Raw genomic sequence first — 23,074 nt, forward strand, 5'->3', positions numbered from 1 at the left:
TGCACATGTGAACTAGTTTCACCAGTCTGAGCAGTGGCCCATATGGCGAAAGAATATGTATCAATAGACATATGCACATACTTCAGCCTGCCAAATTCAGGGACATGTGTGACATCCATTTGCCACAATTCCAAGGCTCCTAATCCTCTTGGATTGACTCCTGCACCCAGCCCTACTGAGATGCGCTGACAATCTGCACAACTTTTAACAATACCTCAGGCTTCACTTTCGGACAATGAAAATTGCCGCTGTAAGACCTGAGCAGACTGATGGAGGAAACTATGAGAGCGTACTGCTTGCCCAAACCTATCTATTGGAGGTGGAACCCAGGCAGGAGATACAAGAAAATCAGCTCGGCGGTTTCCTTCAGCTAAATCGCCTTGAATTGTCAGATGACTACGGATATGTGTTATGAAGTATCGGTGTTGTCTCTCTTCGACCAACAACCATAGTTGCTTGAACAAAGACATCAGTTGTGCATCCTGAACCTCTTTGAGCAATGATCTTTCAATGGGAGCTACCACACCTACCACATACAAAGAATCACAAACAATATTCACTGGGCTATGAGCAAATCTGATAAACACTTCTATTACAGCCCTGAGTTCCAAATGCTGAGTCGATCGTTTCGGGTCACTTAGTATCACATCGTGCCATTTTCCATCTGTTTTCCATGTAATTGCTGCTTTCTGCATTTTACCCCCTGCGTCAGTGAACACTGTGGGTCCTTTAACAGGAAATTCTGAGAGAAGAGGGGGACCCTCCTCCATTGATCCCATATTCAAAACTGACATTAACTTGTGTGGAGGGGAAAATGTCTTAATTGAAGCTCGAGAATCTAATAACGCAATCTGAAAAGGTAAGGAGTTCCGCAAAGCCCACTGTAAATATTCTGAAACGAGGGGAACAATGATATATGCAGGCTCAGCCCCTGAAATTTTGACTATTCTCTGCCTACCTTTCATTATAAGCTGAGCAAAGACCTCAACCCTGGTTGTAATGGTTCGTTTGAGTCAAAAAGGCAAAAACCAGTTGTCCATTGCATTATGAGAGCAAAAGGATAGTTAGTATTGTTTACAATTAGTAGTCCGATTACATAATCCGGGTTCCACCTATGGCTGAAAGCTTTTACAAGTTTGGACATAATCTTTTTCAGAGCAGCTTCCGCCTCAGCAGTAAGCGTTCTAGGAGAGCTAATGTCACTATCCCCTTTTAGCAGTTTTACAATTGGAGCTAAATCCTCATTAGTGATCCCACAAATGCTCCGGACCCAATTCAGATCACCCACTAGTTTCTGCACATCATTTAAGGATTGAATGACAGGTCGACATACTATTTTCTGAGGTTTCACTGTGGACTGAGAAATTTCCCAACCAAGATATTTCCATGCTGGTTGAATTTGTACCTTTTCTGGAGGAATTTGCAATCCTCTATGCTGCAATGTATCAGATACTTCATTTATCAACAAATCAGTCGAAAAAGTTTCCCCAGCTATTAATATGTCATCCATGTAGTGGTAAATCACTAACTCAGGATGAGATTTTCTGATTGATTGCAAGGCCCAAGCTACATAAATCTGACACATAGTTGGGGAATTTTTCATTCCCTGTGGCAAAACTACCCATTGATACCTTTTCGCAGGTTCAGCCTTATTTACAGAATTTATGGAAAATGCAAAACGTTTACAGTCAGCAGGATGCAAAGCCTGACTAATTCAACAACATATCTCCTTGTAACAAAACACCTCCACACCATCTTGCAAGTAAAAACTTTGAGAAGAGGGAGGGAGGGGGGGAAGCACAGGGCTGCTTACAGGGTGAGTGGGAAAAGCAGGGAGAAGGTTTTATGGTGCACTTAAAAACAACTAGTAAAACAATTAACTCACATTCCTGATAAGCTGCTTGATTTTCAGAGAGACAGTACACAGGAGCACATAATAGGTACTGGAAAAGTCGCAAATAACATGCTGATAGGAAACATTAGCATTCTCTACTGCTAATTTCAACACCAGTGCTTCCTTAACTTCTAAGTTTTCAACCTGCTTATTGATGATCTCTTGAAGGTGGTCAATAAATTGCATGTAATTCTCATTGAGACCCTGATTAATAGTTGCAAATGATTTGGCTACTTTGTTTGTTTCAGGCACCTCTCTCATAGCCTGATATTGCTGACTGTTGGATTCACTTGCTATTAGCTGATCTAATCTGTCACACAGTTCTGTTGTCCAGTTCTTATTCAGTGGCTCCTTCTGCTGTCTCGTGGAAGTTAGAGTGTTAAAAGATGCTAAAGGCAGATTCCAACTGGTAAAAGGACTGACAGTACACTTGTTTACGACTTTAGCGTTCTCAACTTTCACAGGTTCCTTGGGCAAGTTGTCTGACTCCAATCCTCTGGACTTGCTGTTCTCACCAGGGTTGGGTAATAGTGTAGGAGGACACCCGCTCGGCATTTTTCCTCCCCCCACCCTGGACTGCTGAACTATCGGGGGTGCCGAAAGCACAGCAGGGGATGGAATAGGGAGGGTATCAAAGACACGAACTGGGTAAACTTCACAGCGACTTTCAGGATGCTTATCAGGCCGCAACGCTGCAAAAACTCCAGCAGCAGCAGACCGTTCAGCCTTAAAATCTTTTATAAGCTTCCATGTAGTTACTAATGATTTAGCTTCTTTATCATCTCCATTGCTGACCTTATTCCATAATTTCTACCCTTTATCATCCCAAAGTTAATGTTTAAAAGCCTTCTCAGTTTCTCCCAAATTAACAGTCTACAAATGTTGCTTTCTTCCTATTTAAGTCCTTTCACAGAGAGAATATGCAGGAGGAGCTTAACTACGGCTTGTTCTTCAGAAAATATGTTCTGCTCCATAACTTCACTCTTCCTAACGCAACTAACCCCGACAGCTGCTTGATACAATCTACATCCCGCTTTTCTAAAAAGCGCTGTAATAAATCTAGGACTACCTCGAGATCCATGTTGCCGGCACTTCAACTTTTTCCGTTTTCCCGTTATCCTCGTTATCCTCGTTGCAGCCTTTCCAACAACCCCCGCAGATGGCGGACCCCTCTCGGACGGTCCAGGCTTTTGCCCCCTGGTTCACTGCTAACCGGTGCTTTTCTGTGTTGCAGCCTTTCCAGTAGCCCCTGCAGACGGTGGACCCCTCTCGGATGGTCCAGGTTTTTGGAACGACACGCCGCGTCGAACAGTGTTTGGTCGATCTTTACCCCCCGGTTCGCTGCTAACCGGTGCTTTTCTGCATCCGCCACTCCGACTGGAAACTTCACCTCCCCGTTCAGGTGCCGCTTTTGAGCGGCGGAGGAACACGCAGGTCGACTCAATATGAGTGATAAAGCATAGTTCGATTTATTAGCCCGAACAGCATATACTTAGACAGTTCACAATAATTATGCATACCTGTCACCTACTAATTGGCTTAAGCTCTAACAGTCACATTTGCGTGGTCCTCCTACTTGCAGTTACTAGCTATGCTTGTTCTACATTCCTGTGCTCTTGCTTCTCCAAAGCTGTTTATGAGACTCTGCCAAGGTCGCAGTGTCCTTGCTGATTTTACTGAAACAGTCAGCGGTTCCCACTGCAGCCTAGCCTTGCTACTTATGCTAAGGTCTTCAGAACATGCTCTGCTCGTACAACTGCTCTGCAGACCCATGTTCCTTATTTTTAAGCCATTCCTCAACACAGGTCCCATTACTTAAGGCCCAAACTAGATGTCCCACACTACCTATAGCGCCTTTTCAATCAATTCTGTCTCCATCAATGCCTATCTTGGTTGCTTCCTTTGGATCCAATTGTTTCTGACAAATGCAACCTGCAATAACTGCAACTTTAACAATGGATAGAGGTATCTCTTTTACATCTGAATATCAATGTCCCCGAGACCACGTTTTTCCAAGCCTTATATACTCTATACCAAAAGGCCATGCGGCAAGTGCAGGCTACAATTGGTTACACTTGCAGTCACTCATCCCCCCCCACTATGGTGATTGGCTGCAGGGCACTGTTCACAGACTGTTCATGCGCAGCGGCAACGCCCCTCCTGCAGCCTGGGTCGAGGGCAGAGCAGCTTCTGTTTACTTTCCTTTTGTCTCTGGTGTCTCAGGGAAATCCTTCCGTGTAACACAGCCGCATCAAGCCCTGACTTGTTCACAGCACACAGCCAGAGACTCTCCACAACCCTCCATCAGGGAATCCACAGACTCACCATAGTCCCCCACGATAAGCTCCAAGCAGACTTAAATATAACCATAATTAATTAGCAGAAAACCAGCTAGGAATAGGGTTTATCCAAAATCATTCAGCACTCTGACAACATTACAGAACAGAGATTTAGATACCACTTAGAAATGCAATTACTACACAGCCAATTCAGGTTCAAGGGATCCCAAAACTCTTGGATCACAGAGTCACAGAATGGTTAGGGTTGGAAGGGACCTCTGGATATCATCTAGTCCAACCCACCTGCTAAAGCAGGCACCACTGAAAATAGTCTGGTCCCATCCTCTTGACATCCACCCTTGAGATATTCATAAACATTGATGAGATCCCCTTTTAGCCTTCTCTTCTCTAGGCTGAACAGACCAAGCTCTCTCAGTCTCTTCTCATAAGAAAGGTGCTCTCAGGCCCCTAATTATTTTTGTAGCCCACTGCTGGACTCCCTCCAGTAATTCCTTATCCGTCTTAAACTGGAGAACCCAGAACTGAATGCAGAACTCTAGATATGGCCTCAACAGGGCAGAGTAGAGGAGGAGGAGAACCTCCCTCAACCTGCTGGTCACGCTCTTCTTAACGCACCCTAGGATACTGTTTGCCTTCTTGGCCACAAGGGCACATTGTTGACTCAGGGACAACCTGTTTTCAATCAGAACTATGAAGTCCTTCTCTGCAGTGCTGCTTTTGCTAACTTATACTGATGCCTAGGGTTACTCCTCCCCAGGTGCAGGACCCTACACTCCATTGTCCTGACTTCCTCTGGGGCCTCAGCAGTACAGGGCTCCTCAGGACAGCCTCCGGCAGAGTAGACAGAGACCAAGAAGGTGTTCAGTAACTCTGCCTTCTCTGTATCTTCTGTCACCAGGGCACCCACCTCGTTCATCAGTGGGCCTACATTGCCTCTGGTGTTAGTTTTATCTGCCACATATTGGAAAAAGCTCTTCCTGTTGTCCTTGACTCCTCTCGCCAGGTTTAATTCTAAGGAGGCCTTAGCTTTCCTAGTTGCCTCCCTACATCCTCTGACAACAGCCTTATATTCTCCCCAGCCCCTCCTTCCATGATCTATAAACTCTTCTCTTCCACTTGAGCATACCCATCAGTTCCCTGTTTAACCACTCAGGTCTCCTGGCTCCCTTCCTTGACTTCTTACGTGTTGGGATGCTGCGATCTTTTGCCTGGTAGAAGCAGTCCCTGAATGCTAACCAACTATCTTGGGCCCCTTTACCTTCAAGCAGCCTTGCCCATGGGATTTCCCCTAGCAATTGCTTGAAAAGGCCGAAGTTTGCCTTGTTGAAATCCAGGGTTGCAATTCTGCTTGCTATCCTGCTCCTACCACATGAGATCCTGAACTCCACCATCTCATGGTCACTGCAACCAAGGCAGCCCTCAACCTTTACCGCTTCAACCAGACCCTCCTTGTTAGGGAGGATGAGGTCCAGCAATGCACCTCTTCTCCTTGGCTCCTCCACCCTTTGCATCAGAAAGCTATCATCAAGGCACTGGAGGAACCTCCTAGACTGTGGCTGGCTGGCTGAGTATTCCTTCCAACAAACATCAAGGAAGTTAAAATGCCCCACCACAACCAGGGCCTGTGATTGTGAGGCTGCTCTCAGCTGTCTGTAGAAGGCCTCATCAACTTCCTCACCCTGATCTGGTGGCTTGTAATAGACACCCACAATAGTATCACCCTTGTCAGCCTGCCCCTTAACTTTCACCCACAGATTCTCAGCTCGCTCCTCTGTGGGGGACTACGGTGGGTTCATGGATTCCCTGATGGAGGGCATGGGAACAGAAATTAGCCTTGAAGATATTAAGGCCTACCCGTGAGAAAGATGGGACTAAAGAAGTATCCGGAGATGTTAAGGATGTACCTGTGAGAGAGAAGGGAGTAGAAGAGTAACATTGATGATAGCAAAATTAGTCAGTGAGATGTTACTGCTGTAACTTGTAACCAATAATGAAGAGACACATGAATTGGTAAAACTGTATAAAAATGCACTTGTGGCAATAAATGTCATCTACTACTTTCATCCTGGAAGAACTTGGTCTATGTCGTTTGTCCGTCTCAAACATGACATATGGTGACCCCAACGTGATCCTGCATGAAGAGGATCTCGCATGAAGAAGAGACAGCGGTGAAGCTGTGACAGCCGAAGACAAGCTGTGGAGACGGAGCCCGGTACAGCTGACAGAGCAGCAGGGGGGAGCTGCCGAAGATCCGGATCCTCGAAAAGACACCACGCCAAGAGTTGGTGAGCTACCAGGAACGGGGAGGAGGCGGGGGGGGGGGGGGGGGGTGGAACTTATCTAAAGATGGAAGTTGCTTCTCAATAGGCAGGGTATTAGCCTTCTGGAAATGACTTTACGAAGGACTATGTTACTATGGGGCAAAGCACTAATGAAAGATTCAAAGAAACAACTGAACTGTTAACAACATGTCACTTGTTGCTAGAGACTTTGAGAGGATTAAAAGAGCAACGGGAACACGCAGAGAGAGCGGAGGGGGGTGGCTTCTCTGGACTAGATTTGAAAAAAAAAATAGGCACTGTTCCAAACCCCGAACCCCCGAGTTACTAATGATTCTCCAGCACCATTCAAGTCCGCGTTATCTGATGACTTGGATGAGGATGAGGATGAGGGTCTGCAGCATTTGCTTGAAAAGTTAAAAGAAAATGGAGTATGTGTACGTGTTGCCCTGAGATCAGATAAAAACCATGAAAAACTCAAGCAAAATTAGACCTGTGCAATGTAACAGCTATAGATCATTTAGGACAGAACGATGGTGATTCATTGAAAGGGGCAGGTATCCCCCAACTCTTGGAAGAGACACTAATTGACACACCACAATTACAGGCACGATTAGTTTCTGAAATTCTGAGGCAGTCAGCAGACCTTGCATATCAAGCTATGATAAAGGTGTCTGAAACCGACAAAGCAGCAAAATTATTTGCAACGATTAATCAGGGTCCCAATAAGAATTACATGCAATTTATTGACCATCTTCAAGAGGCCATCAGCAAGCAGGTTGAAAACTTAGAAGCTAAGGAAGCACTGGTGTTGAAATTAGCAGTAGAGAATGCTGATGTTTGCTATCAACGTGTTATCTGTGAGTTTTACAGTACATATTACGTGTTTCTGTGTATTGACTCTCTGAAAATCAAGCAGCTTGTCAGGAATGTGAGTTAATTGTTTTACTGATTGTTGTTAGAATTGTTTCTTTGTGGTATAAGTACGCTGTAAAACCTTCTCCCCACTTTTCCCACTTGTGCTGCAAGCAACCCTGTGCTTCCCCTCCCTCCCTTCCTCTTCCCATGGTTTTTACTCATGAGAAGGGGTCAGAAATGACTGTTTTCAGTCATGTTCCTAAGAAACCGGTATTGGGAGGTGTTTTAAAACATAGGAAAGCACTTGGAAATATGAGGAAGGAAGATCTTGTGAAATGTTATGATCAGTGGTGGCTGCTGTATAAGTTAAATGATTGGGAAAAGTGGCTGGAGGATAGAATCTTGAAGTATAATGCTTTGTTGCAATTAATATTCTTTTTAAGGTGAAAAGAGCAGGACAAAATAAATCTCTACAAGAGATGATTAAATCATTTCAGACAGTTTTACAGGTGGAACGGTTTGACCTTCAAGAAGCTGAGAGAGAATTAACTGATAACACACAGGTCACAGTAAACTTGCTGAAGTCTGCAAGATGCTTTCCTCATTAACCTGTTTTCTTCGTGGGTATCTGTTTAAGCATGTTGCAGTTTTAGTAGGTCTTTGTTGTGTGGTACGGTGATTTCACAGACTGTTAAATAATGAGAATCCATGGACTCAAAATGTACATTTTGTGATAATACAGAAGATTATGAGTAATTCAGTTCTTTACTGCGTGAATGTGATGGTAAAATTTTGTGTGTAGTAGCTGTTACTTTTCTTTCTAGCATGCTAGTTTTATTAAAGCATTCAGACTTGCGCAATTCTGTGATAGGCTGTGTCTCATCTCGATGTACTAAATTTGGCTCTTTTGTATGCACACCAGTTAAAGAACCCTGTTTTGGGGATAACAGTTGTAGCGCACCAGATGAGACACTAATAGAAGCCTTGCCTAGTCCAGCTTGCTGTGGTGGTGGTGGGGAAGCTGCTGATTGGGCTCCGGCGTGCACTGACCTGTTTTGTCAGGGAGACCCAGCGGTGCTTCCACCTGGCTGAGCAGTAAGCAGTTCAAAGGTGCAATGCTAAAATTGAGATATTGTCTTGAATAAGTGTAGCTGTGATCCATCTGTATATTTGAACTTGGTATTTGGTTTTCATATCTGAGCTCAGTATTTTAATTTGCATATATATATATATATATTTGGTACCAAAATAATTTTGTTTGGGTGTGTCCTGGTTTGGTAAAAAAAACCAAGTTTCTCTTTTAGTGAATTTGCCTTTTAGTTAAAGCCTTCATATTAGCTGCATTTTCCTGGAGAACCAGATACATGTTTTGGTAAACATAGCAATGAAATGCAAACTTATTGATAAGCACAGATGGACATCTCGCGAGAGGGACAATGAGAAACCGGTGACCAAGAAACTGACCAACTGTGTATGACAAATGCAACCTGCAATCACTGCAACTTTAACAATGGATAGAGGTATCTCTTTTACATCTGTCTGGCACGTTATTACTCGTGAACAATTCCACCATGGTACTGTCGTTCCTCCTGTTACATTGGACCACCGTACACACCATGGAATTGCTTCACTATATTGATATTGTTGTACAATACTCAATGTCCACATGTTATTCCATGATTCAGTTATATTTCGATCATCCTGATCCTTGCATTCCCAGTAGGCTCGCTCAACTTTTTCATATACCGTTTTAGTGGTCCAACTTTCATAAATGCACCAGTGTACTCCCTTGTGTGTGGCTACTATTTTTCCTCTGAGTCTCATACAATCTTCTCTTGTCATTACTTCTGTCTTGGGTCCGTTTTTTACCTGTTGTTCAGTTGGCACTTGCTCTATTTTAGTGCGAGATTCACACACTATCTTAGAGTTTTGTTTATTTCCGGTAAGGTCGTGGATATTATTCCCCACCGTACTGGGTCTTTGGCTGATTTCGGGATGGAAAGGCAAGCAGTGATGCTACTGGTATTTTGAGTCAGTGCGAAATCTCGAATTAGTCCTATCATCAGATTCTCTGCTGATTCTGCACACTCTGCACTACCTGTGGCTTTTGAGTGCTTTTACTATCTCCTATAGCTCTTTGTAACCTATGTGTTCCCTGACCTGTTTTGACCGTGAGTTGTCTTTGGTATTTTACCTTATCATCCTGTAGACCCACCGATCCATCCATTGCCTGATCCTTAAGATACTTATTGTGTGACAATGTATTGTTTCCTCCTTTGTGTAATTTTTCCCATGCGACAGTCGGATTTTCCAATTGTTCTCCAGCGACTTTGCAGACTAGAGTGGTGCACTCTCCCTCAGTCACCACACATGTTCCTCTTTTAATGGGTATTTCCACAGAAGCAAGCAATCTAGGTATATACGCTACCAAAAACACAACACGATAGCAAATCTTACACATTCTGCGATGTGATCTTAAGCGTGGTAGGACCCACTATTTGCGATTGCCACAGCCTTGGGACTCTTTTCACTCGGGTGTAGTGTATACAGGAGTCTATTCCAGCAACCTTAATTGCATGTCCTGGCTTGAGAAAGGGGTAAATTTGGAGAATTTTGGCTTTTCTACTGCTCTGACGTACCGTTCAATTTTCTTGGCACGGTGCCAACTCATAGAGTTGTGATACTAGCACGTCTGTTTGTTTCGGATATTATTTAGTGGTATTAAGGCAAAGTGAATTACATTGATTTAAAGATGTTATGGCATAAGTTGTATCAGTTATTTTCTACATTGTGCTCGCTGATCCCATATCTGTGTTGGTGTTTCCTTCTGAATCAAAGTATTCATTATACAACAACAAGAAACTGGACTATGGTTCTGATGATATTGTGTGGTTTGGCACTGGTTTATTTCATTATACTGCAGCCCCTAATGAATTTCTACTCGTTTCTGCTTTACCTTGAAAAGCCTCCGGGACAGATCAAAGAGCAGTATGGCTCTGTGTTTGCTAATTGGTCAAGCGAATCTTTAGAAAGACTGACTAACCATACTTTTGTTTTTTTGCTAGGACAGTTCACAAATATTTTAGAGAGCTTTGAATATCCTTGGAGCTTTGATAGAACTGTGATGGTGTTATCTGGTTTGCTGAATGTGTGTCAATTTGTGCTACTGTTAAGAGAAATGAGGTTCAATAGGAAGTTTGCGTCTCTTTTTAGTCCTGAGATCTGTGGTGCGCCTTCGGAAGCTTTAGCAAAAAGCACTCCGAGCCGCTCCAGAAAAAGCAAAACAGCAAAAGCTGCCGCTGCAGCCACTGCCCCCCCAAACGCGGTTTCACAGGCTGAAGCTACAGTTCCTCCGCAGAGCTCTTCTGCCAAGGTCGCTGCGGATAACGTTACTTCTCCAGCCTCAAAGGCTAACAAGGCAGCCCCCCCGTCTTCACACACTGGGCACTGTTGCTGCTGTAACCACAGCAATCACTGTGACAGTCATTCAGACTCTGGAAATGAATCAAATGATGGTGAACCCATATCAGCATCAGTTGCTGGTTGTAAGAAAGTCACTAGAAAGACTACCCGTGCAGCAGGTGATGGCACAGGGCCAACATCAACCCAAGGGGCATCATCAGCGCAGGGAGGAGATGAAGTGACCACCACTCAGTCCTTTTCTCCAGGTGAGCTGAGAGATCTGCAAAAAGACTTTAGTCATCGTGAAGGCGAGAATATTTTAACCTGGCTGCTGCGATGCTGGGACAATGGGGCAGAAACAATTGAATTAGAAGGTGGTGAAGCTAGGCAGCTGGGATCTCTGTCAAAAGATTCCACCATTGATAGGGCAATTTCAAGAGAGTCTAATGCCACTACTCTCTGGACCCGACTCCTGGCAGCTATGAAAGTAAGATTTCCCTACGAGGAAGATTGTATATCCAAGTTAGGGAAATGGAATACTATGGAGAGAGGTATCCAGTTCCTGAGAGAATTAACTGTGCGAGAGATCGTCTATTTTGGACCAAACAGCCAAGATGGGACAGACCCAGATAGAATCAATTGTACACGACCTCTGTGGCGCAGATTTGTACAAAGTGCACCACCTGCATATGCTAAGTCATTGACAGGAATTATCTGGTCAGCTCGAGGTGTACAAAATATTACTGAGGAGATTGAGCAGCTCCGGAACTTTGAGGACAGCCTTGCTGGTTCTCTATGGGCTTGTGTCTCCGCTGTGGAGAAACTGTGTGAAAAATCTGATGACCGGTTTGAAAAGCTGTTGCAGGAAATCAAAGAGCTCAGAGAAGACTCGTACCATTCACGACCTGCACAAACCATTGTTTCAGCTATTAGGAAAAAGCGTTTCCAATCTCAAGAGAGAGGGCAGAGGCAGCCCACAAAAAGAGGTTCACTGTGGTTCTTCCTACATGAGCAGGGAGAAAACATGAATAAGTGGCATGGAAGGCCTACCTCAGAACTTGAAGAACGAGTACGTGAGATAAAAGGAAAAACTCCTAGGAAGGTGGCTGCTCCAGTTTACAAAAGGAGCAGAAGAGATTCTGATGCTCCTGAAGGAACCTCTAATTCACACCCAGAGACTGTGCAAAACAGGAATTAGAGGTGCCCTGCCTCCAACCAGGTGGAGGAAAGGGATAACAGAGTTTATTGGACTGTACAAATACGATGGCCTGGTGCAACACACCCCCAGGAGTACAAAGCTTTAGTGGACACTGGTGCTCAGTGCACAATAATTCCTTCTAATTATAAAGGAACGCAATCCATCAATATTGTTGGAGTGACTGGGGGATCCCAGGAACTTACTGTTGTAGAGGCTAAAATGAACCTAACTGGAAAAAACTGGCAAAAGCATCCCATTGTGACTGGTCCAGATGCTCCGTGCATCCTTGGCATAGACTACCTCAGGAGAGGGTATTTTAATGACCCAAAAGGTTATAGGTGGGCATTTGATATAGCAGCTGTGGACACTGAGAAAATTGAACAGCTGTCTGATTTGCCTGGTCTTTCAAATGATCCTTCTGTTGTAGGACTGCTGAGGGTTGACGATCAGCAGGTGCCAATTGTAGACTACTATCGTTGCCTGAATGAAGTTACACCACCACTGGGTGCTGCTGTGCCTGACATGCTAGAACTGCAATTTGAACTGGAGTCAAAGGCAGCCAAGTGGTATGCTACAACTGACATTGCTAATGCATTTTTCTCTGTTCCTGTAGCAGCAGAGTGCAGGCCGCAGTTTGCTTTCACCTGGAGGGGCATCCAGTATACATGGAATCGCTTGCCCCAGGGGTGGAAACACAGTCCTACCATCTGCCATGGACTGATCCAGACCACGCTGGAGCAAGGTAAAGCTCCAGAACACTTGCAATATATTGACGACATCATCGTATGGGGCGACACAGCTAAAGAAGTCTTTGAGAAAGGTGAGAGAATAATTCATGTTCTTTTGGATGCTGGTTTTGCCATAAAACGAAGCAAGGTCAAGGGACCTGCACGAGAGATCCAGATTTTAGGAATAAAATGGCAAGATGGCCGTTGTCAGATCCCAATGGATGTGATCAACAAAATTGCAGCAATGTCTCCACCTACTATTAAAAAGGAGACACAGACTTTCTTGGGCGTTGTAGGTTTTTGGAGAATGCATATTCCTGACTACAACCACATTGTGAGCCCTCTCTATCGAGTGACTCGTAAAATGAACAAATTTGAGTGGGGCCCTGAACAACGACAAGCCTTTGAACAAATTAAGCGTGAGATAACTCATGCGGTGGCCCTTGCACCAGTTCGGACTGGACTAGATGTTAAAAATGTGCTGTACACTGCAGCCGGAGATAATGGACTTACCTGGAGCCTCAGACAGAAAGCACCAGGAGAAACCCGAGGTCGACCCTTAGGTTTTTGGAGTAGAGGATACAAAGGATCTGAGGCCAACTATACTTCCACTGAAAAGGAGATACTAGCAGCATATGAAGGAGTTCGAGCTGCTTCAGAAGTGATGGGTACTGAAGCACAGTTCCTCCTGGCACCTCGACTGCCGGTGCTGAGCTGGATGTTCAAAGGGACGGTTCCCTCTCCACATCATGCAACCGAAGTTACATGGAGTAAATGGATTGCACTGATCACGCAACGAGCTCGAATTGAAAGTCCCAATCGCCCAAGGATCTTAGAAGTGATTACAGACTGGCCAGAAAGCAAAGACTTTGGGATGTCTCCAGATGAGGAGGAAGTAAAATGTGCTGAAGAAGCACCACCATATAATACTCTTTCAGAGACTGATAAGCAGTATGCACTGTTCACAGATGGATCCTGTCGTCTTGTAGGAAAACATCGAAGGTGGAAAGCTTCTGTGTGGAGTCCCACACGACAAGTTACAGAAGCCACTGAAGGACAAGGTGAATCTAGTCAATTTGCAGAAGTGAAAGCCATCCAGCTGGCTTTGGACATTGCTGAATGAGAGAAGTGGCCAATACTTTATCTCTATACTGACTCATGGATGGTAGCAAATGCCTTGTAGGGGTGGCTACAGCAATGGAAGAAAAGCAACTGGCAGCGCAGAGGTAAACCCATTTGGGCTGCCACACTGCGGCAAGACATTGCTGCTCGGCTAGAGAGCCTGCCTATGAAAGTTGGTCATGTAGATGCTCATGTACCTAAAAGTCAAGCCACTGAGGAACATCTAAACAACCAACACGCAGATCAAGCTGCTAAGATTAAAGTAGCTGAGGTGGACTTGGACTGGCAACAGAAAGGTGAACTTTTCCTAGTTCGGTGGGCCCATGATGCTTCAGGGCATCAAGGTAGAGATGCAACATATAAATGGGCTCGTGATCGAGGGGTGGATTTAACTATGGACACTATTTCACAGGTTATTCATGACTGTGAAACTTGCGCCGAAATCAAACAAGCAAAACGGTTAAAACCTGTGTGGTGTGGGGGGCGATGGTTAAAGTATAAGTATGGAGAAGCTTGGCAGATTGATTATATGACACTTCCACAAACACGTCAAGGTAAGCATTATGTACTTACAATGGTGGAAGCAACCACTGGATGGTTGGAAACATATGCCGCACCTCATGCTACAGCTCGAAATACTATCTTGGGCCTTGAAAAGCAAGTCCTTTGGCGGCACGGTACGCCAGAAAGAATTGAATCTGACAATGGTACTCATTTCAAAAACAGTCTTAAAGACAATTGGGCCAAAGAACATGGTATTAAGTGGGTATATCATATTCCATATCATGCGCCAGCCTCTGGGAAAATTGAAAGGTACAGTGGTTTGTTAAAAACTACACTAAAGGCACTTGGTGGTGGAACCTTTAAAAACTGGGATTCACATTTAGCAAAAGCCAATTGGTTGGTCAACACCAGGGGATCAACCAATTGAACCGGGTCTGCCCAATCAGAAATTCTTCGTACTGTAGAAGGAGATAAAGTCCCTGTAGTACACATCAAAAATATGTTAGGAAAGGCAGTCTGGGTTACTCCTGCCTCAGGCAAAGGCAAGCCCATTCGTGGGATTGGTTTTGCCCAGGGACCTGGCAGCACCTGGTGGATGATGCTTAAGGATGGAGAAGTTTGGTGTGTACCTCGAGGGGATTTGATTTTAGGTGAAAATATGCAATACTGAACTGCATGATGTGAATTGCCATACTAACAGTGTTTAATAAGTGTCTTTCAGATCAAGACAGTGACGATGAAACTAGAGCTAACTTCTTCAAGTGGCGCCTGACAACTTCTTTGAAGTTGGTGTCTTTAACCCACAAACAGTGGTCATGAGATGCACTTGTACCATTTTTTCCTGCCCTGGGAGACTGTTGTGACAAAATGAACTCAATGAACTTTTCAAAGGATGGTCCACTGATTAAGATGAATTACTCCTGTGTATATATGTAGTAGTAGTGATTAATTAGATTGTATTGATAGATTGTATTGATAAGGCTTAAGTATTCAGTGAATGGCATATTATAAAGGGTGGAATGTCCTGGTTTTGTTAAAAACCAACTTTCTCTTTTAGTGAATTTTGCCTGTCAGCTAAAGCCTTCATATTGCTGCATTTTCCTGGAGAACCAGACACATGTTTTGGTAAACCTAGCAATGGAATGCACTGCCAATGGAATGCAAACTTGTTGATAAGCACAGATGGACATCTCGTGAGAGGGGCAACGAGAAACCGGTGACCAAGAAACTGACCAACTGTGTATAACATTCCATTCACGTGAATACTTCATATAAAAGTGGGAGATCACGAGGATCTCGCCCCTTTTCCCTTTTTCCTTATGGCCGACATTAGGAGAGAACCTTGCTAGTTGTCCCTGCGAACTGAGACCTAGTGAGAGGCTGAATCCAGCTCTGATTGACTGCAGAGTCTAATCCAGGACTTTAGGTGTCGGCTCTGCAGTTGTTGAGACTTTCAAGATTGGTTTTGTATATTTTGTATTATATTCTCTATTCTTATTAGTAGCATTAGTAAAACATTTTTAATTTTTCCAACTCTCTTCTCTTTGTCCTTCTTTTCCTCCCGATCACCTGTCCTTAGTGGGAAGGGGGGAGAGGGAGGGTCAAAAAGGGGGAAGTGGTGGGGAGAGGAGGTTAACAATACATCTCCCAGGGTTTTATTGTCACCCCGCAATCTAAACCCTTGACAGATAATTGTGCCCAACGTGGGGCCAGAGAAAGGGGTAAATTTGGAGATTTTTGGCTTTTCTACTGCTCTGACGTACCTTTCAATTTTCTTGGCACGGTGCCAACTCATAGAGTTGTGATACTCGCGCGTCTGTTTGCTTCGGATATTATTTAATGGTATTGATGTTAGTAACAGAATCAGTTTTGTAATCTGTCCCTGAAAGGATGTTCAAGCATATCGTGTTTTATCTAATAAGGGATTCGAGTATACTCTTATCAACCTAGCTTTTATCTTAACCCAAATACGCATAGAATGAGAAGTAGTATATACAGTATCTCTGGAGGTTGAGCAAGTCAGCAGTTATCTAACTATAGAAGTAGTATGCATGTGCAGTACCCAAAGGTGAAAAGGACAGAAACGATGAAGACTACTTACTTCATCCCGAAGACCCCCTAAAAGATCGCCAGAGAACACTGCACATGATCAAAGTAGTTCCAAGATGTTGCAATCAATGTTGCAATCAATGTTGAGTAACTGTTACGTATCCTAATGAATATATGAATATGTATGTGAATGGACTGTATAAATACTTTGTAACTTAAACTGACCGGCAAAGCCAGCTTTGGGTGAGAAACCCTGGTTTCCCAGCGCTGGAATAAAGCACCGCATATAACTACACCCGTGCTGAGGTCAATCGTGTCTCGATCCTGCTCCGGCTAGCACCGAGGTATTCTTGGGGAGCGCATCGGACGTGACCGACCCTCTGCTGCTCATGACGGACCTCTGACTGGTAAGAAGGTGCTTTATCTGGATTATTGGGTACCCATCTGGTCTGGTAGCCTGCTGGTCAGACGTGGCGAAAGCCACGCTCGGTTGGGCAGGGAGCTCCCGGGGTATTGCCTAGGTGGCCGTCCATCAGACAGAGGGAAACCTCTGCAGGTTCAGCATCTGGTCTGGTAATTTGTGCTGCAAGCTCAGCACCTGGTCTGGTTATTTGTGCTGCTTAGCACCTGGTCTGTAGTTCTGATGATTTGATCTGTATTTACTGTTGAAACTGGTGTTTTGATCCGTATTTACTGTTCTTCTGGTACAGTTATCTGTGTGTTATCTTTCTGTATTCATATGTGCGATACAAAGATGTCACCATTAGATTGCCTGTTGAAACATTGGAAGGAGGCTGGATTTGGACAATCAATGCATAAAAAGAAGTTAATCGAATATTGTACCCACTGGTGGCCCCAGTAATTAATGAGATTTTGTCAGAGGGACGGTAAATGGGATGAAGTTCTGTGTGTGATAGACATTACTTTTCTTTCTAGCACGCTAGCTTTATTCCAGCATCCAGACTTGTGCAACTCTGTGATAGGCTGTGTCTCATCTCGGTGTACTAAATTTGGCTCTTTTGTATGCACACCGGATAAAAAATCTTGGTTTTTTGGGATACAGTTGTAGCGCACCAGATGAGACACTGATAAAAGCCTTGCCCAGTCCAGCTTGCTGCAGCGGCGGAGGGGGCGGGTGCCGATGGGGCTCCAGCGCGCACTGACCTGTTTTGTCAGGGAGACCCAAGCGGTGCCTCCACTCAGCTGAGCAGTGAGCGGTTCAAAGGTGCAATGCTAAAATCCAGATATTGGCTTGAAGAAGTGTAATTGTGATCTGTTCACATATTTGAACTTGGTATTTGGTTTGCGTGTCTGAGTTCAGTATTTTAGTTTGTATATTTATATTTGGTACCAAAAGAATTTGTTTGGGGAGATAATTACAAAATGAGAACCGGTTCCATTACTGAAGTACCACCTTGCTCCCCCTTCACATGCATCTGTACACATGAGAGTAAATTAGTGGGGGAAGTGATTTCAATGTGAAATTCTGAGTTAGCTGTATTGCAGTTAGTGTTGTTCTGTGGATAGACTGATTTGAATCTAAAATTAATGTAAGGGATTGATGCTTAATATGCTGTTTATTGACATCTGTAAGAAATTACAAAAGGTAGGAGCTGTGGGATGTAAGTATTGCTCAGCTAATTGAAATTGCATATAAAGTTTATAGTCACAGGAATTAAATGAAGAGAGAAAAAGGGCAAGAGGAGCCCAAGCCTATGCCCAGCAGCTCCCCCTCGATAAGCTGCAGCGAGGAAAAGAAAAAAAAAGGTGAAAAGCTGACTGCCTGCTAGCCTGTTAAAGCAGTGGAAAAAGGGGGGAGGAGAGCGGTGGCTGCTGCAGCTCCTCTCCTCCGGGCTCGCCGCCCGTGAGGAATGAAGTGGGGGGGAGGGGCAGTCACCGCCTGGCCCGTTCCTGCTGGGCTGCTCGGGTGTGTGTAACGCGCACAGAGTACGCGGATTTCCCCTTAGATATACACCTTCTGACCCAGGTTCAGAAGTCGGAATTCGGCCAGTAATAGAGAAGTTCCTGCAAATGGGGTTATTAAAGGAATGTGAGTCCAGTTATAACACCCCTACGTTGCCTGTCCGCAAGCCAGATGGGTCATATTGGGTGGTTCAGGACTTATGAGCTATAAACAAAATAGCTGAGGACCTCCACCCAGTGGTAGCAGACCCATACACCCTTTTGAGAGTATTAACACCTAATTTGACTTGGTTTATCGTTTTAGATTTAAAAGATGCTTTCTTTTGCCTCCCTCTCCATGAAGCTAGCCAGACAATACATGCATTTGAATGAGAAAACCCTAAAAATAAATGTAAAACCCAGCTCACATGAACGGTATTGCCACAAAGATTCACAAATAGCCCGACAATATTTGGAAATCAGCTTGCTAAAGATTTTGAATCCTGGGAAGCCTCGTCTGATGAGGGACAGATGCTACAATATGTGGATGACGTTTTAATCGCTACTAGAACCAAGGAGATGTGCGTGACCTGGACCCTACAGACTAGAAACAGCTGCAATGGAATAAAGAAGCCACACGAGCCTTTAAAGAACTTAAAAAGGCTTCGATGTCAGCCCCTGCTCTAGGACTCCCAGATGTGAGTAAACCATTTTTCCTATTCTCTCACGAGAAACAGGGAATAGCCTTGGGTATATTGGCACAGGATCTTGGCCCATATCAACGAACAGTGGCCTATTTCTCCAAACAGTTAGATGCAACTGCAAAGGGGTGGCCTGGATGCCTGCAGGCAGTTACTGCAGTGGTACTGAATATACAGGAGGCCTGGAGATTTACCATGGGTCAGAAAATGACTGTGCTAGTATCCCACACAGTGTCTAACAAGATGGTGTAGAAATTATCATCACTAACATTGTCAACCCAGCTTCTTTCCTCAGTGGTAACTTTGGAGAACCAGTTCATCATGACTGCCTGGAGACCATCGAAGCAACATAATACAATCGACTAGATCTAAAAGACATTCCTATTGAAAACTCTGAAAACGGAAGCAGCTAACCGTGAGGGTTGTGCATGTGCCCAGAGCAATTTGGAAAGAAAAGGGACTTTTGAAATCTCAAGGCAAATATATCAAATGTGTGGAGGAGATATTGAAACTACCGGAAGCAGTTCAACTTCCTAAGAAAATGGCAACCATGCATATTAAGGCACACCAGAAAGTGAACTCGGAATCAGAAAAGGCTAGCGGACAGAGAGGCAAAACAAACGGCTAAGCAAAAGGTAAAAACAGAAAGTGCTCTAGTCCTTGGCGGACAGGTCTCTTTTAAAAGGTAAGCCAGAGTATACTAAAGAGAATCAAAACTCATCATAGATTTAGAGGAATCATATAATAAGGAAGGGTGGGTTCACACCCCCCCCCAGGGAAAACTTCTTGTCCCCTTTCATCTCGTTTGGCCTTTAGTAAGGGAAGAACATAGGAAAGGATTTTGGGGAGTAGAACCACTATGCAAACATTTAATTAGGGAAACAGGAGCTAGAAATGTGTATATCACTGTAAAACAGGTGACAGCAGTGTGATCTTTGCCTCCAGACTAATCCCAAAAATATGCCCAAGCTAGAAATGGGTCAAATGGGGAAGGGGAAGGGACCTGGACCAAAATGGTTTCAGAACTCCCAGGAAAAGGGGGGTACCGATATTTGTTGGTATTAACTGATGTTTATTCAGGTTGGCCAGAAGCATTCCCTACCAGGACAGCAAAAGTTTAGGAGGTGGCTAGAACACTGATACATGAAAGAACACCAAGGTTTGGAGTTCCAGCTGTTATATCCTCTGATAGAGAGCCACATTTTAGTTATGTGTATGTGAAGTCTTTTGCAAAGAACTTTGGAACCATAATAGGAAGTTCCGTTTCAAGACCTCCTGATATCCTTCACTGCTACCAATATTAGAGAACAGAATGCCTGGATTCATCATTCTAGAGTGAAGAAAGCCTGTGAAACACCATGGAGGGTAACCCGGATGCAACCTGGAAAACTATATTTTTCACAATCACCTTTTAGTCTTTATAGGTGACCCGCCTGGGTGGTGCTCACCGCATTAGTAAGAAGAAACCCAAAAGAACAAAACAAGTAGAATTTTTGGTAGATATAGGGGCAACACTAATTAAAACCTGGAAAGAAGAAACTCCAACCCCATGATGGGAGGGGCCTTTTTCTTGTTTTGTTAACTACAGAAACAGCTGTTTGGACTGCAGAGAAAGGATGGACACACGTCTCTCGAATTAAAGGACCACTGATGGAAGAAAGAACCTGGAAAGTAACTCAGGAACCCGTGGAATTGAAATTGAAATTGACACAGGATCGGTGATGTAACTACTATTAGTAGTATTAATGTGAATGGCCAGTATAAATGAAAATGAGAATGGTTTAATAGTTAAATGTGTTGAACTGAGTTGTATATGTAATTCTCTTTTTATATTCGATGTTTAGGTTGTAAATGGACTGTGGTATAAGCATATCCACAAAGGGAACTTACCAACAGGATTGTGTGGTAAATGTCTGAGAATAGAAGATAAGGAAACCAGAGCTAGGTTGAGGATTCTAGTTGTCACTGGAAGAACAGAAAAAGAATAGCGAAGAACAGTGGGAGATATTTACTGAAGGGGTGAATGGGAATTTAGAGAGTCCACCAGTGATGAGAAGAACAGAGTGTAGAAAGAGAAATCAAATTCCGTGTTGCTCCTGTTGTTCCTAGGAAGTGAAGGCCAGGAGTTGGGAAATGGTAAGAAGTCGCCACGCTAACGGCAAAAATAGGAAAGGCGGGGACACTACCCTTGATGCCAAGAAGATGACGAACTCGGCTGCCAGCTGCAACCTGGTAGGCCAGAGAGACAGAGGGTCTAGAAACCTGGACCTGATCCTCTTGCTAGGAGTGGTGACTTATTGTTCCCAACTTAGCCTGGCTAATCCCTGTACCAAGTGCTACGAGCGTGTAAGAATAGGAAGACTAACCCAATATGTTCTAAACTATCACACCTGAAGGGAATTACCAATCAATCATAGTAAATGAATCAATAATCGAAGAAATTGATTGAGGTGAAAAAGTATTGTCTAAGAATAGAAAAGCATTTTCAAAGGGGGGAAATGTTAGTAACAGAATCAGTTTTACAAAATGTTCCCAAAAGGATGAATCAGTTTTGTAAACTGTCCCTGAAAGGATGTTCAAGAATATTGTGTTTTACCTAATAAGGGATTCGAGTATACTCTTATCTTATCAAACTAGCTTTTATCTTAGCCCAAATATGCCTAGAATGAGAAGAAGTATATGCAGTATCTCTGGAGATTGAGCAAGTCAGCAGTTATCTAACTGTAGAAGTAGTACGCATGTGCAGTACCCAAAGGTGAAAAGGACAGAAGTGATGAAGACTACTTACTTCATCCCGAAGACCACCAGAGGACACTCCGCATGATCAAAGTAGTTCCAAGATGTTGCAATCGATGTTGCAATCAATGTTGAGTAGCTGTTACGTATCCTAATTAATATATGAATATGTATGTGAACGGACTGTATAAATACTGTGTAACTTAAACTGACCACTGAAGCCAGCTTTGGGTGTGAACCCCTGGTTTCCCAGCGCTGGAATAAAGCACCACATATAACTACACACGTGGTTATGTGTTCTGATTGCTAACAACAACAACCCACCAACAAGCAGTCTGGGGGTGGGCAAGAAGTTGGGAGGGGAAATAGTTAGCACAGCTGACCCCAGCTGACCAAAGGGATATTCCATGCCATATGACATAATGCTAAGAAATTATAAAACTATAAAACTATAAAACTATAAAACTATAAAACTATAAAACTATAAAACTATAAAACTATAAAACTATAAAACTATAAAACTAGGGGTGAGGTTGGCGGGGGGGAGGGCAGGGGGGCACCGCTTGGAGGCTGGCTGGGCATTGATTGGTTGGTAGTGAGGAATTGTTATCATTTGCATCACTCATCTTTCTTGGGTTTTATTTCTCTTTCTTTGTTATTTTCCTTTTCATTATAGTTTATTATTGCTATTATTACCTTTTTATTTCAGTTATTAGACCATTCTTATCTCAACCCATGAGCTTTCTCATTTTTACCTTTCCAATTTTCTTCCCCACATCCCACTAGGAGGGAGGTGAGTGAGAAGCTGTGTGGCGCTTAGTTGCTGGCTGGGCTTAAACCATAACAGTGCTTACACAAAATGTCTGAAAATACAATTAAGAACTGGAATCCTGAAGTTCTTGATTGCAGAAATGGCTCTTTTTTTACAGATTCTAATTCGGATAAGAAACTTTGTTTTTAAGTTTGAAGTCTTTTAATGAGTCACCTAGAGAACATCACCTATGTGGACAGTTTGAGCGAGCTGAGCTTGATTTTAATATGGCAAGGAGGAGGCTAAGGGGTAATCTAATGCCAGTCAGCAGTTACTTGCAGAAGTGTTATAATGATAATGGAGCTGCCCAGAAGGGGCAGGCAGAATAACAAGGGACAGTGGCCACAGATTGCTGCTTGGGAGGTTGGCTGTGGGGAAAAGCTTGTTCCTGGGGAGGTGGTGCAGTACTGGAATGGGACGCATACAGGGCCACGGAAATTCTGTTCTTGGGTCTGTCATGACTTTGTGTAACCAAGTCTTGAAAATCGCCAGTCTGGTGTTTTTCATAGACTGGCTTCCAATAGCTTCTCCTGGATCGCTTCCAGGGGTCCATTCCAGCCAATATTTCTCTGATTCTGTGTATATATCTA

This window comes from Patagioenas fasciata, chromosome W, assembly GCF_037038585.1.
Source record: "Patagioenas fasciata isolate bPatFas1 chromosome W, bPatFas1.hap1, whole genome shotgun sequence".
NCBI classification, from domain to species: domain Eukaryota; kingdom Metazoa; phylum Chordata; class Aves; order Columbiformes; family Columbidae; genus Patagioenas; species Patagioenas fasciata.